At 47.7% G+C, this 22658-nt stretch overlaps 1 long non-coding RNA gene across 4 annotated transcripts in view; it reads right to left on the bottom strand.

The window, feature by feature from the left end:
* Positions 1-1689: 1689 nt before the first annotated feature.
* LOC136097621 (uncharacterized) overlaps positions 1690-22658 on the bottom strand; it is a 74849-nt gene continuing 53880 nt past the window's right edge. Inside the window, exons 3-4 of one of the 4 annotated variants that reach the window (XR_011737622.1) lie at positions 15605-21943; positions 1690-15236 (exon numbers count right to left, since the gene is read on the bottom strand). This is a non-coding gene — a long non-coding RNA (uncharacterized lncRNA). Of the gene's footprint in view, positions 21944-22658 lie in introns of all 4 variants that reach the window. The other 3 variants (XR_011737621.1, XR_011737623.1, XR_011737624.1) reach the window with 3 other exon arrangements.

Raw genomic sequence — 22658 nt, 5'->3', positions numbered from 1 at the left:
TTTAAAAAAATATATCTTGTTATAAAGTCCCTGCTGGGGCTTTAGTCTCTTTGCCAAGGCTGCTGGCGCATGGAACCCCCAGTCAGGAGCCTTAAACCTCACCCCTCAAAATGAAGACGAGGAATTGCTAACAGGGCAGGTCTGTGCCCATCGCCTCACCCAGCCAGGCCAAGGAGGAGTGCGGGGATGGGGGTGCAGGTTGCTGCTCCCCGTCCCACCACCCAGCACCCCACTTCTCTCTCCTCCTGCTGCAAGTAAAATGAGCTGCGCGAGCGGCGGTGACGACTCCTCGGCATCCTGGGTGTTTGATGCGAGGAAATCACCAGTGAGCCAGGAAATGTCAAGATTACATCACAGGCAGAATTCTTTTAAAGCCCTGAAAAAGAGCTTGTTAAAGCCCGTTCCTCTGCAGCGTGATCCCAGCTGCTTTCGTTTTTGCTTCGCATTTCAACTTTATGGGAACAGGCGGGCAAATCCTCCCCCAGAATATCGCTCTATTTTTTCTCTCCCTTTGATTTATGGCGCTTTTGCTCGCCATGGCCTTGGCACTCGCTGGGCTGCAGGAGCGAGTCCCTGCGTTGCTGGGGGTGTGCGGGAGGCTGGTGGGGTGCATCCCGGCACCCTGGCCATGGGGACACCGCTGGGAGCCCGGCTGTTCTCACTCAGGAAAGGACAGAGGGGATGCGGGAGCAGGGGTGCTGGCCCCTTCCCCGTGTGTTTGCTCGTGTTCTGGGTGGGCGCCCCGGGCAGCTGCAAGGAGGTACCAAAACTTCACAGCAAAACTGCACCTCATTATTCCACTCACTTTGCAGTACTGTTAAGGAGCATCCTGCAGAGTATGTGACCCACACGTTTGATTTCTTTTACAGTCTCTGTTTTGATATATGCTGGATGTGTTTTTATAAAATGAAGATTTATTTGAACCTGGAATTTTATGGCTTTAGGTTCAATTGAGTCCAGATTGCGAGTTTCTCCTTTTGGAAGAAGAGGAGAAGGTTTAAAAGAGCCCGAAGAAGCATGTTCCGCCTGTGGCACTTGTGAAACTCTAGGCCAAGGCTGACACCTTTTTGTTTAGCTTCTACTATAATGTCAAAGCAAAAATTTACCATCAAATATTATGTCTTCCATATGTGATGCCCGCTGCAGATATAGATCACAGTAATTGTGTTGGGCTTCTTTCAAGTTATTATCTGTGCCATAAGAAAGGCAAGACTCAGTGCAGGATCCAAGGAGGAATGGCAAGTCAGCACAAACTCAAACCATGTATAATTAATAATAATGTGCGTTCACTTACAAATGTGCGCTTGTGCTCTCGATTTTTCTTGTAAAAGCACAGTGATGCCTTTGCTGCCTGCAACGCTCAGGAAAGCAGCCTATTTTTTAAAGTGCATTTAGAGCTGTGGGAGTAGCTATTAAACACATTCTATGTATTTATATAACATTAAGCATAAACCAAAGTATTTTCTTGGATGCTAAACATAGCTCAGTAAAGAATAACAACTGTTCAGAAGAAAACTCAGCTCCTGTTCTGTACCAAAGCAAACCCAAAGTTTGCTCTGGGGAATCTGCCCAGAGAGGTGGTAGATGTCCCATCCCTGGAGACATTCAAGGCCAGGCTGGACGGGGCTCTGAGCAACCTGATCTAGTGGAAGATGTCCCTGATCATTGCAGGGGGTTGGACTGGATGACCTTTAACTGTCCCTTCCAACCCAAACTATTCCATGGTTGCACAAAGTGACTCCATCACCTCCTGCAAAGTTATCTTGTCCTTGCACCAGGACAGGGGTGACCAGGGCTGGGTCTCCTTGTGCTGTGGGGTTTGAGTAAGAGAAGGTCTTGTGGGTGCCTGCTCAGTGTCCTGCAGAAGCCAAAGTGTTCATCAGCCACCAGCAACACAGCAAGAAAATAATGAAATGCTGTTTTTCTGCTTCGCTACCTGTGCCAGTTGGCCCCGAGTGGTCTGGTAGGAAACGACCAGACCGAGGAAGCACAGCCTGAGTCCAGCTCTCTGGTTACCATGACACAAGTAAACAAATAAGTTTATCACGAGCGATGAGGGCATCGTGCCAGTTTCAGTTATAATAATAAAATAATAATTTAAAAAACCCAACAAAACCCAAACCAAAACAACATCAAACCAACGAATTATTGCAGCACAAGGAAAGTCCTGAATGAAAATGATCGTTCATGCGAACACCAGAAATATATCTTGTCACAGACTGAGGCCTCCACATCTGCTTCACCACCAGAGGATTCTTTATAAACAGCCGCTTTAATTTTATCTAACAGCCTGTTTGCAGACATGCAGTCCAAAAATACATCTCCTTTTCCCCCTCGCACTATCCTGAGCTTGGCAGGGCACCAAACATGAGGTTCAGCTCCTAGTTCAAAAAAGCCCTTCTTCAAGCATTGACTGTGAGCTTGATTTAATAAAAACTCTGTCCGGCTTCCTCCGGGGAGCCCTAATGGGATGCAGAGCCCTGCACCTCTCAGGGCTGCTCCAGACCTGCTCCACATCGGCCAGAAAGACAGTTTTACGGTGAAGTGAAATTACTCTCTGATGGAGTTGGGGAACAGACCGGTGTTTTCCACAGTGTCTTCTTTGAGGGCTACAGAGCTTTGCTTTCAGCCATGCCATCCTCTGAAAATGGGAGTGAGCAAGCAGCACAGGAAAAGCAGAGCAGAATCCACAGTGAGGGATGTGCTGGTGCCACCAGTATCCCAGGGGATGCATTGGTGCCACCGGTACCCAGACTCCCGTCCCGCTGACTCTGCCTTCCTGAGGGGAGTGGGGAGAAAAGCCTTACAGCCCCTAAAATGGCTTCCAACCCTCAAATGTGGGGGCGGGGGGCAGATGCATCCATCATGTCCCCAGTGTGGCACTGCACTGCTGAGCGCTTGCAGGTACTCCTGAAGGAAAGACCAGGCATTCACCAAAATAGAGGGGCTGTCACATCAGGGCTTGCTCCCAAAGGGTCCCCCTGACACCAGTGGCAGGACAACCACCTTCACGCTTCCTAACACTGATCTTCCCAAGCACAACAGTGATTTTCTGGCTGCTGATTGCCTGGGAAAGCTGGGAGTGGTATTGACTGCTTTTTAAAACCTGGTCAAAAATGGGTGATGTCACCCTGGAAGATGAAATACCCCCCTGCTGTGAGGGCTGCACCACTTTATGGGCCCAAACTTCCAAAGAAATTACTGCAAGAAACATCACGTAATGTAGCATTTATCGCAATGCAGGATTCAGTGCTAATTAGCTGGATAATTGAAAACATTTAAGAATTATCCCATTTGACAAACTGAGGAGCAAATTTCAAGCCTCAGACCTTGTGGTGATAAAGAAATATTAATGGTGTGGCATCTTGATGTCCACTGGAAAAAGATGTTTAAGCCTTTTCTTTATGGTTCAGTTGTTTATTTAAATTACTTGCAGGATAAACCAGCAGCAAATATAACCCATACTGTTGCGGGGGGTTAATAATAAGCAGATTTTATTTAGCATTGCAGCGAAGGAGTAAAATAAACGAGGAGGATTTTCCTGAGTGTTCAGTGAGGCAGATCCCATTGCCAAGATGTGGAAGAGAATCAGCAGAGACCTCCCAGAGCCTGTCCAGTCACTGCATTGTGCTAATGGAGGCAAATTAGCAGCACAGGTGGGAACGAAAGGGAACTGCTGCTTTTGGCAAAGGATGCTGCAGGTCTGCAGTGATGGAGGGACCCTCCTGGCTGGTGTGGAGGATGCTGGTGGCACCCTGGGGTTTGCCATCACCTCTCAGGAGGGATCTTCCAGCTGGTCCTTGCAGTCGTGCCAGGGTGGCTCAAGAGCCTCGTGCTGCTCCGTCCCCAATGGCACTTGTCCCCTGCAATAGTGAGGGATGTGGGGTTTTCTGGAGGGGACCCCTGCCACCTTGTGTTGTTGCAGCCCCTGGGCATCGCCCCTCCAGTTGGGTACCCAATTTCACTTTACAACAAGCACCAGCGTCCATCTGATGACACCTTACTGGTCTGAACTTGGCTGGTGCCTTTCAGCTGAATTTCACCAGAATATTTATAAGAAACAAATTGAAGACAGTTAAATGAAAGGGAGAAGCAGGTTTAGCTGACGTGCTGCCCAGCTGTGAGCTGCAGTGCACTGATCCTTCCTTTAACGTACTACAACAGGAATGTAACTCAGTTGTAAAATAGATGGTGTATATTAGAAATCTTAGCATTTATAAATCACATTTCAGAAGGTATTTTTTTAATACAAGCATCCATTCATTAGCTGTATAAAAATGCTAATAGTACCTGTGCATGCTGTGCAGGAGTTCCTGACATAATGAAATTTCATATCTCTCTAGCATGATTTTGGATAACTCCAACCAGGGCATATACATGGATCTTCCTGGCACCTCTTTTTTTGGCCAGTCCCATAGCCTGTGGGGTCAAATGGAAAAGCCACTTTGGAGTGACGAGGCCCAGAGGGATGTGGTGGGCAGGGGAGTGGGATGCAGGAGAGCACAGGCATCGCTGCCTGGGCACGTGGTGGATCCGCTGCCTTTGAAGAGTTCCCAGAATTGCCTGGATGAGGCTCTGGAAAATCCTGTCCTTCTCCAAAGCCCTTTTAGCTTTGGTTACTCCACCTGGAGCTCGCAGGCAGGGACAATCTGGCTCCGAGCATCCCGGCTCTCACGGTGTGGGATGCTCCTCGAAAGGCCCTCAGGCAGAGATGTTAAAAGCTCCTCTGGGCCACTTGCGCTGGCTTAGCTGTGGTAGGAAGAGGTTAGGAAGGCGATTTGAAAAGGTCACGGCGAGGCTGCCATTTCCAAATCAGGGTGAAGGAACTAGTTGCCTTAATGCCCTCCAGCTTAAACACTTGGTCTTGGCTGTTGATGGAGTGTGTCGTAAATTTAGCAATTCCTTCACCTACTAAAGGAGAATTAGAGGGAGGAACCTGTTAATACCTGGGGAAAAAACTTTATGTCTGTGGTGGCCATTCTTCCCTGCGAGTTGATGGTGGAAAACAGCAGCTAGTGGGCAACCTAAGGAAATGTGGCCGTAACAGCAGCAAAAGCCGAGGAAGAGAGACACAGCCTCAGATGAAGCTGAGACAATAAACAGAGAAATAACAGTTCTGAGATGTCCATAGGTTTCCTGAATTCATTTCCCTCCTTTCCCAGCATTTTGCTGAGCACTACGGGATTCAAGCCATTATTATTTTAAGAAGTTTTCTGGCTTTTTTACCTGCAAAAATAGCCATCACTGTCTTATCTGGTCTGCAGCCAGTAGGGCTGGAAACAATAGAAGTGGTGTGAACTTTCTCCTTCATCTCAGAGGACATTAACTTCAAAGCCCTGTTGTAAACTTTCAGATGTAATGACTATTTGTCCAAAGGAGAAACACATCAGCTTGATCAATGACTGAAAGGTATAAAACACAGAGCTTACATTTGCTAAACACTTGTGAAAAATACATGGTTATAGTTGTGTCCATGGGGGGATCATAGAATCACAGAATAGTTTGGGTTGGGAGGGACCTGCAATGAGCAGGGACACCTTCAACTAGATCAGGTTGCTCAGAGACCCTTCCAGTCTGGCCTTGAATGTCTCCAGGGATGGGGCATCTACCACCTCTCTGGGCAACCTGGGCCAGTGTTTCACCACCCTCATTGTAAAAAAAATGTCTTTCTCATGTCTAGCCTGAATCTCCCCTCTTTTAGCTTAAAATCATTACCCTTTGTCTTATTGCAACAGGGATATAAGATGACTGAATTATTTGGGCAGGCAGGCCCTCGAGGAAGATCAAGGTTGTAGTGGGTTGTTGCAGGTCCAGCATCAAGTGATTTGCATCTCTGACAAGGCCAGGCTGCCATGTCAGAGTGTGTCCTAACATGCCTTCAGGTGCAAACTTTTGTCACCACGTGTGGACCTTGTGGCAGTGTTGGCAGCCACGCTGCTCCAGTGCTTTTCCCAATTAACTGTGGGAGAAAACACCTCTCCTTTCAGCTACTCAGACAAAGCCTTTACAGCCATCAACACTTCCTGTTGTGTCCTTGCTTGAGCTGTGTGAGCACTGGCCGGAGGAAAAGCCCTGTTGGATGCAGTCACCTCAGCCCCAGAGCATCGCTGAGGGTGCGGGGTCCCAGCCCAGCACTGCTAACACAGCCCAGCAGGCATGCTCAGAGATTTCTGACAACTTCAGTAAGATTCCTCACATCCTTCCTTTATTTATTTTTTTACATGCTTTCCATTTTTCTCTCAAATTTCCTTGGAAAAAAGAGGGTACACCCTCTTTGCTCCATTCAGTGTCACGGCCATGAGTGTCCTCTGCAGGGGGCATGTTTGGAGTGGATGGAGATGGTGGGGTGCACTCAGGTCCCTTGGCACACAGGTGGTGTTGGGAGAAGACGGAGGCTCAGCTGGAGTTGATACCTGCCCTAGATGTGCTCTGACCTCCAGAAGGTGAACTACCAAGTGGCCTTCTCCAAGCCATGCCCTTCTCTCCCTTTGGCGACTCAAACCGATGTCTTTTTGTTTCTGTGACTTGCACATGAGGATTCTGGAGGGAAGTAAATTTATATTACATAACCTTTCACCCAGGGTAACCATTGCACATGCCCTTCCTGAGAGCATACCTTCTCCCCTCAGCCATTAGGGCTTGTGTGAGCAGCCCAGGCCCCCTGCTCTTCCTGGGTGGTTGGGTGCACAGTCTTTATGCACAGCACATAGAGCTTGGGGAGAGCGCTTTGTAGGATCAATCAACTGTTTGGTGAAAGTGCCTTTAAAAGAAGTAATTGGGAGGACCTGCTGCTTGGCACCAGCTCTGGCTTGCTGGGGCTCTGGGGTGGGGCGTGCAGTCCAGACCTGTGTGATTCCTGCCCAAGGATGGAGAGAAGGAAGTGCCAGAGTATGAAGAGGGATTCTGAAAGCTCTGTAACATCTGCTGCCAACATCTTTTTTGAATCAGCCCTGCGTGGAGCCTGGGAGAGCCCTGTCGTCCTTGTGGGAGAGCTGGGCTGGCTGTGGGGCGGCTCTGTGTGGGATCAGGGATGGAGCTGCTGCTGGTGCCAGAGGAGCGAGATGTAGGTGGTGGGGCTGCCGGCTGCTCCATGTCTTTGCTAGCACCTTGCTTTCCTTCATTTCTCCTGTCCTGTGCTGGCCTGTCCCCTCATCCTTCTGTGAGGCATTAAAATACCTCTATAGGGAACCAAGGAGCAAAACTGAGCCCTGCTCGCTCACCTTACATGCTTAGGTTCCCAAATCCCTAACCCCAAAGAAAGCCTTGGGTGAAAAGGCAAGGAGCAAAGGCAGAAATTCCTCTCCTACACCCAAAATTCAGCATGATAGGCAGCCCGCTGGCAGCAGGACCTTGAGCCAGCTGGGCAACAGGAGGGACTGGCGGGGGAGACAGTGCTGCCCCACCACATACCCTGAAGTGTGATGGCAGTGACATGCCTCAGGGTGTAGGCAGAAAGCAAAAGAAACAGATAATCATATGGAAAAAATTGCCATTTTAACATGCCTTCTCAGTCTTTGGTACACCCTCTTTGCTCCATTCAGTGTCACGGCCATGAGTGTCCTCTGCAGGGGCATGTTTGGAGTGGATGGAGATGGTGGGGTGCACTCAGGTCCCTTGGCACACAGGTGGTGTTGGGAGAAGACTGAGGCTCAGCTGGAGGAGATACCTGCCCTGGATGTGCTCTGACCTCCAGAAGGTGAACTACCAAGTGGTCTTCTCCAAGCCATGCCCTTCTCTCCCTTTGGTGACTCAAATCGAGCTCCTGCCAGCACTCTGTGGAGCAAGCTCCAGGGATGGTCAGGAAGAGCTGGAGCTGGGGGTGGCAGTGCAGGTTGAGATGGCATCCCGGACACGTAAAGTACAACCACATGCTGAATCCATCTGGTCACCCTGCTTCTCATGACCTATCACCTTCTGTCTCCCATACCCCCGTTCCCAGTGGACACCCCAGGGATGAGAACAGCTAATGGGACAAGGACAACTAATGGGACAAGGACAGGTAATGTGGAGAAGTGGTGGGACAAGAGCAACAGGGAGCAGGTAAGTAATTTCTTTTAAGGGGTGGCTGGCTCTACACAGGTAAAACCAGTGCAGTGCTGGCAGGTCCCACGTTCAGATGGTCCCTCAGGGCATTGCTGGAGCATGGTTCTCATCTCCCCCTGTAACACTGACGTTCTAGGGGAACAGCCGGCTGCTTGGTTCCTTTCCCCGCTTTTATAGTGGGAACCCTTACCTGTGCTTTGTGGGTGTGTTGCGTATTTAGGTCTGGTCTTTACAAAGGGATCCACTATAGCAATCCCCTTCCCATGCCTGGAGTTTCATTCTCTCCCTGCACTAGATGAGGTCCTGGGCTCCAAAGCCCATGAGGAGCAATGACCTGGTTTATTACATGGTCATAAAGCAATGGCCCTTCTCTGTTTCTGTGTGAATAATAAATAGTAGTTATATTTGTAAACGGAGGCCTGCCAGAGACTTTGAGTATGAGATGTGAGATTTACTCTGGAAAAGTAAGAAGGAAAAAAAGAGTCCTGGTAGCTTTCTACCTGGCTGTGCAGCTGTGCTGAAACAGGCGCCCTGTGGGTCAAGGGGAACCTGCTCCTGTTCTCCCCAGGTGTCACAACACTTTGCCTCTTAGCCCTGATATTAGTTATCAGGCAGCAAGGCTGTGAACAGCACAAATGTGCACTTTGCTCTTCAGATGCTATGAAAGGCAGAAGGATGCCAGATTAGATTTAGGAAAGCACAGAGGGATGCATTGTCTTCTCAGGCCTTGCACTGTTCCTTAAAATCTTCTGTTGCTCTGGATAAAGACAGAAGGCACAGCTGTGGACAATCACAGCTGCAGAAGCATAACTGCAATTGCTGTCTGATAATTCTTGAGACCTGCAGCAAGTGACTACGCTACAAACAGAGAGAATTTTGGGGAAGGGATACAACATATAAACAACCCTGCAGACGGACTGAAAAAGAAACACCTCTAACCTTTCGGTGTTTACAGTTCACTGAAGGAAAAGATGCTCTGAGGCACCAGCACGAGTTCAGCCTGTAGCCCAGATTTCCCTACTCTGAAATTTCAGGCACTTGGAAAGCATCTCTGAGGCAGAGTCCTCTACCATGGCTTGCCCTAAAGGCTGAGATGCCACCATAGCTCAGCTCTTGACCTCCTCACTGGCCAGAATTACAGCACCAGTCCACTGCAGAAAATCCCACCAGTTCATGTTGTATGTTCAAAGGGATGCTCAGCTTCTGGGAGGTAACAGGAAGGTGACAACAGTGAAGTCTCATGTCAGTGTTGGGAACAACTGTGTTTCAGCAAAACCTCCCTCTAAACCCCATACACTGAGTAACAGATGGTACATCTGTTTCTATTTCCAGCATGATCTCACTAATTACTTTTAAAGAATATAGCATTCAGGGTTAATCAACATGAGCTGAATTACAGTAAAGGTTCCTACAGCAATGGAAAAATCCCATGCAACTCCCTTTCCCCAAGTTATCCTCTTGGATAGAAGGGTTTATCTTCTGCCTGAATTCTGCCCAAAGCCCCATGATCCCTGCAAAGCCAGGGCCTCTCTCCAAAGAGCTTCTGCCTCTTCTGAGTCTTCATCTATTCGACAAGGCAGATCTACCAATAGTTGATTTTTCTGTTTGGTGCTCAAACTAAAAGCTCAACAAACATGATACAGGTCAAGCCCAAAACCCTCACAGGAAAGGCAGGATGGATCCCCAAGTAGACCTTGTCTTCAGCCACAAGGTTTATGAAGAAAAGCTATCGCCTACTATACTCCACTGCCTATGACACAGGCTCAAAGCACACAACACGCAAGTTCAAAACCCTTCTGTTTCTCATACAGTGAAAGATTTTAAAAAAGGTTTCCTAGAAGTGGTATCACACCCCATGTGTGAGGCAGCACCAGAGGCATGTTGGGGCTGGAGCACAGCAAGGCAGGAGGCTGGTGTAGCCTGGCCATGTCTACACTGCTCAACAGAAGCAGGCCAGGGCAGAGTGGTCCTGCTGGGGTTGGAGGCACTGCTCCTGGAGCTTGCTCCCTCATGAGAAGATTTGTGTTAGAAACAGCTACTTTGAGTGAACCAAACTTGAGCCTCAGACTTAGCAGAGTCTAGTGGAGAATGAACAGGAGTCCAGGGCTGGAGCCCATCCCCTCTTCACTGGCGATGCAGACATGCCTGTCAGATGTGCTTACACTGTCAGAAACAACTCCTCAGCTGACTTGTGGGTCCTCATCCTTGATTGTCCCCATTGTCTCATAGAACCATAAAATAGTTTGGGTTGGAAGGGACCTTCAAAGGTCATCTAGTCCAACCCCTCTGCAATGAGCGGGGACACCTTCAGCTAGATCAGGTTGCTCAGAGCCCAGTTCTTTCTTAGGTCCATGTCCACAACACACAGGGCTAAGCTGAGCTGGGATCAAGTGCCATATCATGCAGACAAGGCCAACGTCCCTCATGTGAGCTGTCCCTGAGCAGTGTGGACAAGACCGCTTTCAACCATTACCTTCTGGCTCCCAGGCCTGCTCTCTGGGGCAGGCAATTTACCCACATAGATATCCCTACTCTATCTGGTCTAATAAACAGTGTAAATAATTTATACAGCATTATAACCCGAGTAGGAGGATTAGGAGACCCCTGTTGCAGGCTCTCCCACAGCCTGTGGTCTGGCCACAGCCTGAAGATGCAGCACATGCCAGTTAAATCCTCAGTCTGGCTGGGCAGAGAGGGCCTCCAGCGTCTCCTGCTAGTGCGAATTGTCTTGACCTTCTTGTGAGATCAGCTTCAAAAAAAAGTCAAAACGCTTCTCTTCAGAAATATCAAAGCAAGCCATTTTGATGTTTCTAATTTTATGGGTTGAATCTGATGAATGGATTGCGTACCAATTGGCAGATAGTTTTTGATCAAACAGAAATTGTGCTTTCCAGTGAATAAACTGTTTTTCAGAAATCATTGGCTCTGCTTGGACCCTCCTTCCCACTGCCACAGGAGAGGGCGGGTCTGTCGTAGGGCATGCTCGGTGTTCAGATCAGTTCTGCCCTGGCTTTAATGGAACCACCAGCTGGTCTCACCCTCTGCCAGCTCTTCTGCTTGGAGACACTGAGGATCTCCAGTAGTCTTCATCGCTTACTGTGGGCAGCTTCTTCCTCAGCCACTCCTCTCCTGCTGCTGTCAGAACAGCCAGGTAAAGATTTGTTTACCAAACTTAATTTTCATATTGAGAATTTTTAGCTACTGTCATTGGTGTTTCTATGTCCTGGCTTTCAGGACATGAATCTTTATGATCCCATCAGGTTATTCCATCTAGGATCTGTTATATTTTAAATACCTACTTAGGGACAAGTACAAACACAGCAATGATATTTTTTGTTATCAGGACATGGCAATGGGTCTCCATGGGTGGCTTAACTGAGAACAGCTTCACATCCTCTGAGGACACATTACTTGGCACTGATTTTTTGCTGCCTCTGTCACCATATGTACCAGCATCGTCAGCAAGGTCACACAAAGCCCACTGGAGCCCTGAGAAACCGTTAAAATGGCAGCCTGGCACTTGTAGGGCAAGCACTGCCTGTGACGGGTGAAAGCCGCATGTTCACAGTTGTGGTCCTTTTAAAGTAGCTTTATTTTAACAGGAATTTTACAGTGCACAGCTTGCAGCAGTAGCCAACAGGCATGGCTGTGTCCGGGCTCCACCTTGAGATCTTCAAGAAGCCTCTGGGAGTGGTGGAGGACCCCTGGAGCTCTTTGGGGACCAGCTGGGTGTTGCTGTGGTTGGGGATGCTGCAGCCTCCAATGGGGCCTGTCCAGCTCCTGTGGTGCCAGTGGCCTCTGTCCAGGTTGAGCTCCCAAGGGACGGTGGAGGTTCACAAGGTTGGAGCTGAGGGACACTGGGGAACCTCTCACCAGGGTCAGGGAGATGCTCGGCTGCCCTCAGCAGCACTGGAGGAAGTGGTGAGTGGCAGCAGTGGGAGACTCACTGCTGTGGGGGACAGAGACCCCCATCTGCTGACCCAGCCTGACATCTAACGAGGTTTGCTGCTTGCTGGGGCTCTGGTTCTACTTTTCCATGGGGCCACCAATGAGGCAGCCAGGAGAGACTTGGAGTGCCTCAAGCATGGCTACATGTCTTTAGGGGTGAGGGCCCAGTACAAGGGATCCTAGCGTGTTTCTTCTTGATCCTGCTGTTGATGGGGAAGGGCTTCAGGAGGAGTGGATGGGCTCTGTGGTGCAACTACTGTTTGTACAGTTGTTGACAGCAAGGATTTGGTTTTTATGACTGTGGGACCTTCTTGGAAGATTGAGGACTGCTGGAAAGGGATAGGATCCACTTCACCAAATGGGACAAAAGTGGGCTGGCCGGCTGGGGAATAACTTCATCATAGGAGCAATGGGGGAGGGAGCTGGTGATCCATCATCAGGCGAGGAAGTTCTGGACCAGGTTGGCAAGGAAAAGGTTCAGTGTGATGTGGACAAGAAAGACATAATTAACAAAATAGAGCTGAAAGGGGTGAACATCAAGACTATGCACATAACTGAGGAAGTGCGTATGGGAAAACTTTACAGTGGAAGCTCTCATACCTCTTCTGGGAAACCAGTATGACGCTCTGAAGTGCCTGTACACTAATGCACATGGCATGGGGAACCAACAGGACAAATTAGAGGTCTGTGTGCCATTGCAGGGCTACAATCTCATTTGGATCGCGAGTCATGGTGGAATAGCTCACTGCTCTAGATGCTGCCAAGGATGGACACAGGCTCCACAGGAAGGATAGGCTGGGAAGGCAAATGGGGAAAATTCCCTTGATTTGAAGGAACAATGGGAATGCATGGAGCTCTTGGATGGATGAGAAGCCAGCTGAGAGCTTATGGTTCAGGATAAGTATCACAGTATCACAGTGGGCAGACAACGATGAGAGACATTGTCGTGGATGTCTGCTGTAGACCACTTGATCAGAAAGAAGTAGTTGAGCCTTCTTGAGGCAACTGAAGGAACCCTCATGTTTGCAGGCTGATGAGGACATGAAAGGCTTCAACTGCCTCAGTACCTGCTGTAAGGGCAACACACAAAGGCACAAGCAATCCAGGAGGTATCTGGAGTACAGCAATAACTTTCTGACACAGGTGACTGAAGAGACAAGGGAAAATGATCCGCTGGACCTCAGAATCACAAACAAGGAAGAAACGGTCAGGAATGTGAAGGCTGTGGTGGCCTTGGCTGCAGTGACCATAAGATTATGGAATTCAGGACCCTGAGAGGAGGGTGCATGACAAAGAGCAGGGCCACAACCCTGGGTTTCAGGGGAGCACACTTTACTCTCTTCTGATTCTGTGATTCTGTGGATACAGCCCTGGAGATAAGAAAGGCCCAGGGGAGCTTCGTTGTTTTTCAGAGATCACCTTCTGTAAGTTCAACAATGGTCTATGCCCAGATGCAGGACATCAAACAAAGGCAGCAGGAGGCCTGCGTGGATGAACAAGGAGGTTCTGAAACAACTCAAAAAAGTATACAAGGGTGCAAGCAGGGTCAAGTAACCTTAGGGATAATATAACACTGTTGGAGTGTGCAGGGAGGGGATTAGGAAAACCAAAGCCCACCTGGTGAGGGATATGAAGAGCTTCTATGACTAGAAAATATGGGCCTGCTGCTGCATGGGGAAGAGGGGACCTGGTCATACAGGACACAGAGAAGGTGTAGGTAGTGAGGACAAGGAGCTGATTGGACAAAGTCATTATATTTTTATGATGGGGAATCCATGTTTAAGCAACTCAATAGCCTTCTATGATGAGATGACTGGCTTGGTGGATGAGGGAATAGAAGTGGATGTTGTTTATCTCAGCTTTAGCAAGGCTTTTGACACTATCTCCCATGACATCTGCATAAGCAAGATGATGAAGTATGGACTAGATGTGTGGACAGTGAGGTGCATGGAAAACTGGCTGAACTACCAGGCACTAGTGGAGTACACTGGGGTCAATAATGGGTCCAATACTATTTAACATCTTCATTAATGACCCACATGATGGGACAGAATGCACTCTCAGAAAGTTTGCAGAGGAGGAGGTAAGGAAGGATTGATGTACCAGTTGCCTGTGGTGCCATTCATGGGAACCTCAACTAGCTGGAGAAATAGGATGACAGCAATCTCATTAAGCTTAACACAGGGAAAAGTCCTGCTCCTTGAAAGGAATAACCCCATACACCAGTACACACTGGGAGCTGACTGGGCTGACAAGCAGCTTTGCAGAGAGGACCTGACCCTCCTGGTGACAAGCTGATCGTGAGCAGCAATATATCCTTGTGGTAAAGCAGGACAGCAGCCTCCTGGGCTGCATTAGGAATAGTGTCACCAGTGGAAAGGTGATCCTTCCCCTCTACTCAGCACTGGCGAGATGTATTTAGGGTGCTGTGTCCAGTTCTGGGTTCCCCAGTAGAAGAGACATGGATGTACTGGAATGACTCCCTTGAAGACAATTAAGTGATCGTGGCAACTGACATGAGGAAAGGCTCAGAGAGCTGGGGTTGTTGACCCTTGAGAAAAGAAGGCTCAGGGAAGATCTTAGCAGTGTATTTAAATTAGGAAACATTTCTTTATGGAAAGGATTGTCAGGCATTGGAACAGGCTGCCCATAAAAGTGGTGTAGTCACCATCCCTGCAGGTGTTTAAAAGACACATAGATGAGGCTCTTGAGGACATGGTTTAGTGCCAGAGTTAGGTTATGGTTGGACTTGTTGATCTTAAGGGTCTCTTCCAACCAAAATTATTCTATGCTTCTAAAATACTTGATGCTGGGAGAGAGCAAAGAAGATGGAGCCAGGCTCTTCTCTGTGGTGCTCAGTGACATGACAAGAAGCAATGAGCACAAACTGAATTACTTTTTTACCGTGAGGGTGGCTGAACAACAGAAGAGGTTGTCCAAAGAAGTTTTGAAGTCTCTGTCCTTGGAGATACTTAAAACCCTACTAGACATGGTCCTGGCCAACCAGCTTTGGTTGACCCTGCTTGAGCAGGGAGCTTGGCCTAGGTGATCTCCAGAGGCTCCTTCCAACATCAACCATTCAGTGATTCTGTGAAGTTGGTTTAAATCTCCAGCATAAAGCACAGTTATTTTCAACTATTCCATCAATTCTCATCTCAATACAGGAAATTTGGCTTTCGAGCTCAACAGCACATTGAACATTTACCAAACCAGTGAGGCCAGAGTTCCAGGAGAGCTTTGACAACCTAGCAAACCAAAGAAGTACAAAATGTGCCATGCAAGTCAGATGTTTCTAGTGCAACAACCATATGATCTGAAGTTTCTCAAACAAAACCATTTGCTGTCAGGACAGTGTGGAGCCAAGTCAGTATGATTCAAGTGTTTAGAGTTAATCTTGTAAAATGCCAGGAGTTACTTAGTGCCACCCAGTGTTGGCAACTAGAAAAAAAAAGAAGGTTAAGTGTGGTTACAACTGGGTATAGCCCAGCGAAACAGGAAAAAAAATCCCTGCTTTTTCTTTCTGTATCAGGGGTGAGGCCCAAGAGACACGTGTCCTGCAGCCAAAATGGGGCTTAGCTGTCTTGTTAAAAAAACTTCCACCTTTTATAAACACCTTTCAAAGCAGGTAATCAGTTTGAGATGTAGATGGCCTCTTCTGTCACAAGACACTCCACTAGTCTGACATCAGTCCAGAGAGAAAGTTGTGCTGACTTTTCTGGTTAGATGTTCAGGAATTTAGATGAGAAACTATGTAAGAGGTGTCTCTTTCCTAGGATAAGCAGAGTACAATTAAAACATTACATTTTTTCTCCCTTTATTTCAGATACTGCATCTGAGCTGCCTTTGCCTTGAAGCTTTTTAAATTATATAGGATCTCACATATATCAGACATGGAAATAAATACTCTTCCAGTTACGATCTTCAGATGACTGAATAATGGCACTTACATGCTTGTCCTTCAAAGAACTATATAAAGCCAGTTAAGTGTCATGGTCCCATTTAACAGACATGGAAAGTGAGATGCAGAGCAGGCACTGTCCTCCCCATCGCAGCAGAGAGCTGGGCCCTGGCCAGGAGGGGATACGGAACCCAGAACCCAAATGGGAAAGAGGTGAAAGGGAAAGCAAGGCACTGAGATGCCTCAAGCCCACCAGACATTGAGGGGGTGAGGGGATCCCAGGGTTGTGGTTTCACCTGCAGTGGCAATGGCAGACAGATCCTCCTTCTAGCATTTTGGGCTCCTTTACTCTGCGCTGAAGTGGTCTCATTGCCCAGAGGAAAAGCAAACAAACAAAACCAGACAGCAGTGGTTTCATCAGTTCTCTGTTGGTTCTTTATTTCAGCCCCTAGAAGACAGAGGGCCAAGGAGAGACCAACACAGGAGTTTATCTCAGATTGATACAACAAAAAACCAATAGCAAAGTGAAGGGTGGTTGCCCACTGAAGCAACCTCACCTCCATGAGGTGCCATGCTGGTAATCTGTGTTTCTGGGTGGGAGGAGTCCCTACTGGTATTTTAGCCATCTCCCAGTCACACAGCTGATCCCTTGGATTTGTGCCTGCTGACAACACACTCCCTTTCTCACTTACCTTTCACTGAGGACTGGGAAACAGGCCAGGCAGCGCAGACACAGGTCATGTGCTGAAAACTCCTGTTCTGAGGCCAACACTTAGGGTGGTTTTTTATTTTCTTGCCAGTCCCACGAGGTTCCTGGAGGACCTGGGAACTGGGCTGGCTCTGTTGGCTCCCCTAGGAAGATCTCCATGGTCATTAATTACATCTGCACATCTCACCAGGGCCCCACATGTCCTAGGTGCTCTCCACAGCTAAGAGATTCCCAGTTCCCCTCCCACAGAGCTCACAGTTTAAAATCCAAGGTGGAAAATTACTAATTCCTGTGATGCCCATGTCTCAGGAATTTGTCAAAAAGTGCATTTTCCCAAAGCAGGGCTGCAGCACACAATAAGCACAGAAATATTTGGGTGGAAGTAGGAGACCAGGCAAATACAGCATTGATGGAAAAAAAATAACCATGTGTATCCCCCTAGTTAGGTAGGTTTACAAAATAGGTTTGCAATGAGAGACAGTCCCTGCTCTAGAGGTTTTACAGTCTCAGTGATCAGGATGAAATAGCAGGAAGGGGAAAGGCAGAACCTGGAGACCTGGGAGCCCCTGTGTTACACAGAGGAACTCTGCTCAGTTTGCATGTCCGAGGCATTTTTACACCTATAAATACACTGGGGATGTTAATGATGCCATTAATCTCCATTGGCCGCTGTCCCAGCTATTTTCAGTGGCGAGGTTATCTTGCCTCTCCTGGCAAAAGCAGGTCTTGAGGGGAGGGCTGGGTGAGCCGTGAGGATGGATCCTGTGCTGTCCTCCTGGGCAGGAGGACACTGCCACAGTCCCTGGCAGTGCACCAGGAGATGTCACAAGCACCAGCCCTCCTGGCTTCTGGCTCAGGAGAAACACAACACATGAAAACTGCCGTCAGGTAATAAATGACAGTGAAAAGCAGAGTGCTGCTGGCTGCAGAGGGAAGCACGTGACTGCTCTTGCTTGCATCCCCCATCTTCATCTCCTGCAAAGAGATACCCCTGATGGATACCCTCTGCTCCTCTGGAGCCCCTGGGAGCCTGCTTCCCATCTCTGCCTTTCCAAGGACAGAAAGTGACAGGGCTCTGAACTACAGGAGAGGGGGGAGCCCAGGAGGGCTGGGTAGGGGGTCCCAGCACACTGACCCAGGGTAGGGGGCAGTTAGGGTACACGTCCTTTGGGAGAATAAGGTCGGCCCTGAAGGAGCTTCTTGTCCATCACTCACACCAATTAGTCAGCACTTCCCTCACAGGCAGAGAGAGAGAAGAGGTTTCCTTCTACCCAGTGTCAGCAGGAATGACATCAACTCAGATAGCAAAAGGTGCTTTTCTTCCTTCCCACAAACACCAGGGAAAAAAAACAGGAGGTGGATGCATGTTGCTCTTCTTCTGTTCCTGCATGAAGTTGATCTGAGGTAGGTTGATATTTATAGGTGCCCCAACACATCCTTGCCTTGTCATGTATGATATGACATGAGAAAAGCTCTGTTTCTGCTCTTCACTAAGGTCTCACTATGGGATCCTGTGAGGAGAGAAACCCCAGGACCACATCTGCCAGGGAGAAGAGCAGCCCAACATCTGCCCTCAGTGCTCACACCTCACCCAGAGCTGGTGTGGCTGTCGATGGATGTAGATGTAGATGTCCTGAGGTTCCTCTTACAGGTGTACCACACTTTTGTTCATTTTATTATTTCTGTCACAATATACAAGGAAAAATGAACTCCTAAAAGAAAATGAGGTTAACACTTAATGGAAATAGGTGCCTTTGAAAAACAAGTCTACACACTGCTTTCCTTTGACCTGCCTGCTCAGATATTCAAGACATTCAGATACCACCACATGTGGTTAGAGAAATGAATAATGATAAATGAATAATAATGAATAAATGAATAATGATAAAAATGCTGCCCAACCTTTTATTTTATCTTCTGCAATGGGCTCAAGAAGTTGAGACATTTGCTAAGTAATATTACAAAAGAGCTGTTCACACTCTGGTCCCAGGTGACATTTGGATACTGTACCTATTAGGACTCATTCTCCTGAAGCATTCTGTGGCACAGGGACTCCGTTTCTCTGTCTTCTCAGAAGGCACTCACTGGTTTATGTTCTTTGTGTTGCTTAGTGTATTTTTCCAAATTCTTAATACCTATAGTTGTCTAGATGCCATGTCCTGATAGCATATCAGCTACGAAAAATTAAGATAAATTTGTATGTTTTTCCTACCTTAACGACGACATTTTGGAGGCAATGTCAGCAATTTCTCTGTGGAAGATCCATCCCTCTTTACCAGGTTTGAAGCTCACAAACAATGTGACCTGTACAAACAATGTGACCTGTTGTCCATCCAGAACTCCTATGAAGTGCATTTAATTTAGTTGGGATTTGCTGTTTTGCCTCAATTATATCCACCTGACAATCTGAAAGCACTGTTAATACTACAGCTTCTATGCTGCAACTGCTGCCTCCCCTTTTTTAGGGGTCATGCAGAATACAGACATTTTTAGGTCTCTGGAGGCCTGGGCGGTGTGTGCATGGCATCGGGATGCAAGGTTTGGTGCTGTGTGTGATCATGGTGGCAAGCAGAGACCTAACTGGATCCCACACCGGGCCTGTGAAGGGAGCTGCGGACTCACGTGTTGATGACAAGACCTGAGAGGGAGTTTCTTCCCCGCCTTAATGTCAAGCCATTTTTGCAATGCTTTTTAAAAGGTCCCTTTCTGGTCTTTACTGCCCATAACCAGCCCTTTGGGGTGCCCGGCAGCCCCACCGCTCACCCAGAACGTTGCCCTTTTGGACGTGGTGATGCTGTGCAGCAAGGAGCGGGCACTGCAACAGCCCTTTGGCTCCACAAAGATGTCTGTCAGTGACACCTCCAGCAGCTTTGGCAGACTCGGTGCAGTTATTATCAACTCCTAATAGCTACTTGCAGACTTTGCTGGGTAGTTGCCAGGATGGAAATTTTCTTTGTCAATTGAATTTCATCAGTTGAGTTTGCTTGCGACACATTAGTTTGTCACATTTAGAGATATAGCCACCTAAATCCTATCTGTATAAACCAGAGCAATATCAATCTCAGTAGAGAAGTGGGGAATAAAGCTCCTCAAAATCCGTGTTTCACTCCTGGTATTTTGTGTCTGGAGAAACAGTATATCTGATAAGAAACCAGCTTGCAATTGCAATCTGGCACAAGACACACAGAAATACTCCAGAGAGACTTAACATTCACCTTGATAGAGTAATCAGCTTGTCAAGCAAGTCATCGCAGCCAGAGTGGTCATGGAAAGTAACTAATACTCTCCATCTGCAGCATCAGACCATTAAGGCTTTAAAATATTACAAGAGAAGATAACTGAAATGTTGAAGAAGAAAACACATATACACAAGTGGAGACATTATCAACATATAAGGGCCAGAGAAATGGAAAAGAAATGCCAGAAATGTTGCATGTTGGCCCCAAATGAATAACAGCCTCAAACTAAGTGGTTAAGGCTTGTTGCATATGGTAAAAATACAGGCTAAGCCAAGCAAGCCGTCTCAGGCTAGCAGCACAGAAGAAATTACTTCCCTAGAGCAAAAAAAGGCATCTGTTTGTTTATTTCGGTTATGAAAATGTCCTTGTCAGATGTCATCAGCGCTGAGCTCTCTCTAGGCAGGTCATTTACCTTCTCCCCGCTCCAGAGACCTGTAAACTGCTGCACCCCAATCCACGATGCATCTACTCATCCCGAGCAGCCATCCTCACTCTTCCCAGGAGCGCTGAGCTCCCTGAGAGGGGTCAGCAGGTACAGCCTTCCCTACACCTGGAAAATCCTGCCACAGAAAAGCATGGCTGCTAGCAGTAACACTGGAAGAGATCCCTGCGCTCCCCTGAAGCCCCATCTGCACAGAATCACTCTGCAGGGTTACGTTAAAAGTGCCTTTAATGGCAATACTAGCAAAAATAATTCCTTCCTGCTGACCCCAATGCTCACTCACCTCAGAGCACAGCTCCGGCCAACACAGCCCTTCCTGGCACCGGGAGGGGAGTGCTGAGGACCTGGGCCCAGAACTGACCAGTCTTAAATAAAATCCAGCAAAAGCTTGTTGCTGCTTAGAAAAAACACCAAATAAATAAAAGACACTAACTCAGGGAATTTTCTGCTTGGAACACTGATGATGAGGTGATGCACTGCAGCTCGGAGGTAGGAGCGGCTAGAGCAGGGATGGGCATTGAGGTTTGCCTCAAGCTACGGTCAGTGTTTCCACATTTCCAAAAGGAAGCAGAGCAGGGTGACAGTGTCTCAGATGGGCAATAGCTGGAGCAGGGTGGGAGAGCTGAGCCCTGCACCTAGGCTTAACACACCAATGCCCGCATCCTCTGCCTGGCAGCACTGGCGTCTCCAGGAAGGATCCACACCTGATCTGCACAAGACATTTCAGAGACCAGCTGAAAGCGCTTATTTAGCACATCAGTCACAGGAATGTGAAATTCTCTCTTGTTAATGTTGACAATTAACTTTTATGTTTACCGGGGAAAATGGGTGCTGGTGTCGTTCCTCCAGGAGCCTTGGGCACACAGCAGTGGGAGCCCGTTGCTGCCTTCTGTAGGACCAGGATGATGCTGTACTGCCTGGGCAAGAAAATGAAGTTGCTCCCCTGGTCCTAAGTGAGCACTGAACAGACTACAGGATTCAAGAACACTGGAAATTACCACAGCTATATAAACCTGGCATTTCAGTGTGCCCCTCAAGCAGCAGAGCCTCCTAATGCTGCCTGTCTGAAGGGGCTACTTTAGCTAGTTTGGGTTTCTCAGTGTTCTGGAGGAGACATTAGACAGTTGTGAGATTCAGTCTCTAATTAGGTCCCTGTAGTGGTAAGATTGCTTCCTTTATAATCACTCAGTGTGAACCGGTACTTTATCCTCTGTACTCAAATTTTTGTTTCTTTTACCCTTGTTTTCTCGCCAAAGCCCAGAGTCACCCAGTCCACTGGACAACAGCTGCAAAGGCCTTTGACATTCACTTTAAGGAGGTCTCTTTTCAACTGCTTCACGTTTCCTTTTGACAAACTCTTCTAGAGATACTGACTTCAACTGACGAATTACCTCGTGGCTGCACCACTTGCTTAGTCTTTTTAATCCAGCACTGTTTTGAATCTTGATTAGCTGGTTTGATTTTTAAATCTCATAGAACCTCTGAGTCCCAGCTGTCCTGTCACACACTGTGACCGAGAGATGGTTCTTGGTTACACAGAGCAGCAGCTGTGGGCAGTACACAGGCATCAGGTGTTCGGGGGGACTCCACCGCTCCAGTAGGTAGCAAATCATCAACTTATCCAGAGGGGATAGTTCAGTTCACAGGGAAAATTATTTGGATAGCTGGAAAAGAAAGAGTCTTACTAATTTAAGCATATGTGAAAAACGATGCAATGCAACATATACCATATTTCATAAGCATCTTGCACAAGTGACATTACACAAACGCACCTTTCTCCACTTTTTTCCAGATCCTCTTTTCTGTTTCTAGCTAGTGAGCTTATCCTTAGCAATGAACAGAAGCCCAGAATTTCAGATTAGGATCCTTATCTAAGTTCCTACAGAAGATTAGTCTGATTTGTGTAGATTCTGCCCTCTCAAATCCCACGACACTTATAGCGTCTGCAGGTGTTCAACTGTTGTGATGCTCAGGTCATTTTTATTTTGGCAGCTAACTGTGGTTTTAGGTACCTGACTGTTAGTGATATGACTTCTGATTCTAAAATTTTGGCCTGAAGGTAAGCAGCAAACTGGAATTTGTAGCCCAGAGCCCAAGAACGCACTAGTCATGTAGCTGCCTGAGTTCAGGCTCAAATGCCAATGCACATGGAGGTTCTTCACTTGTCAGAAGATTTAAAACAAAACAGGAAGTTATTAATATCAGAGCCTGAACTGACTTGAGAGTCAAACAATATCAAACAGAAGGTGTCTCCTCTTTTTCCTGTTTACCTCTTGCTATTTTAGTAGCCAGGGGAGATGAAGAGTCAAAGAGTTTCTCAACTTAGTGCTACGAGGCAGGGAAATAGAACCAGCAGATTGTACAACATCACAGTAAAGA

This window comes from Patagioenas fasciata, chromosome 1, assembly GCF_037038585.1.
Source record: "Patagioenas fasciata isolate bPatFas1 chromosome 1, bPatFas1.hap1, whole genome shotgun sequence".
In the NCBI taxonomy this organism is placed as follows: domain Eukaryota; kingdom Metazoa; phylum Chordata; class Aves; order Columbiformes; family Columbidae; genus Patagioenas; species Patagioenas fasciata.
The sequence above is the reverse complement of the archived record's forward strand: the minus strand, read 5'-3'. Positions and strand labels throughout refer to the sequence as shown.